The following is a 617-nucleotide window of genomic DNA, read 5'->3' on the forward strand; positions in this document are numbered from 1 at the left end:
GCCGGTCTGAAACAACTCAAAACGGAAATTTATCGTTCTGCCTGAGGATTTATAATGTGTGTGAAGAAGGTTATTTTGAATCAGTCCAAATCTGCCGCTGTGGTGGTTCACACACACCTGGCGGCTCGGGAGGTGCAGCAGCAGTCGCCGCTGGGACGGGCAGGCAGACAGAGCGAGGTGGTGGCGGTGGCCGCAGAGGCAGCAGCAGGCGCCACTGGGACGGGCAGGGCGCGCGCAGGCAAGCGCACCTGGAAGCACAATCTAAATCCCGGAACAGTAGCAGCGAGAGAGCGTGCCCGCTCGCGCTCGGGGACGCTGGAGCGTGCTGGGCCGGGGAGTCGCTAGCAGAGTTGGGTGTCTCGCTGGCAATGGCTGCACTAGGCTGTTGAGCTGCCCGATATCGGACGCCGGAGCGTGCTGGGCCAGGGAGTGCACACAGGGAGTCGCGAACAGAGTCGGTGTGGAAAGCTGTTCCCCCGCAGCTCTGCACTAGGTTCCCCCTTGTAGCGCTGGCTGAAACTGGGACCCGCAGGGCGGCTGTGGCCAGCGCTCGGGTGCTGGTGTGGGTACGGGGCCACAAGGTTGGGCGCCAGGTGAAGGCGGATCAAATTAATTCA

Source organism: Microtus ochrogaster, chromosome 1 (genome assembly GCF_000317375.1).
Source record: "Microtus ochrogaster isolate Prairie Vole_2 chromosome 1, MicOch1.0, whole genome shotgun sequence".
In the NCBI taxonomy this organism is placed as follows: domain Eukaryota; kingdom Metazoa; phylum Chordata; class Mammalia; order Rodentia; family Cricetidae; genus Microtus; species Microtus ochrogaster.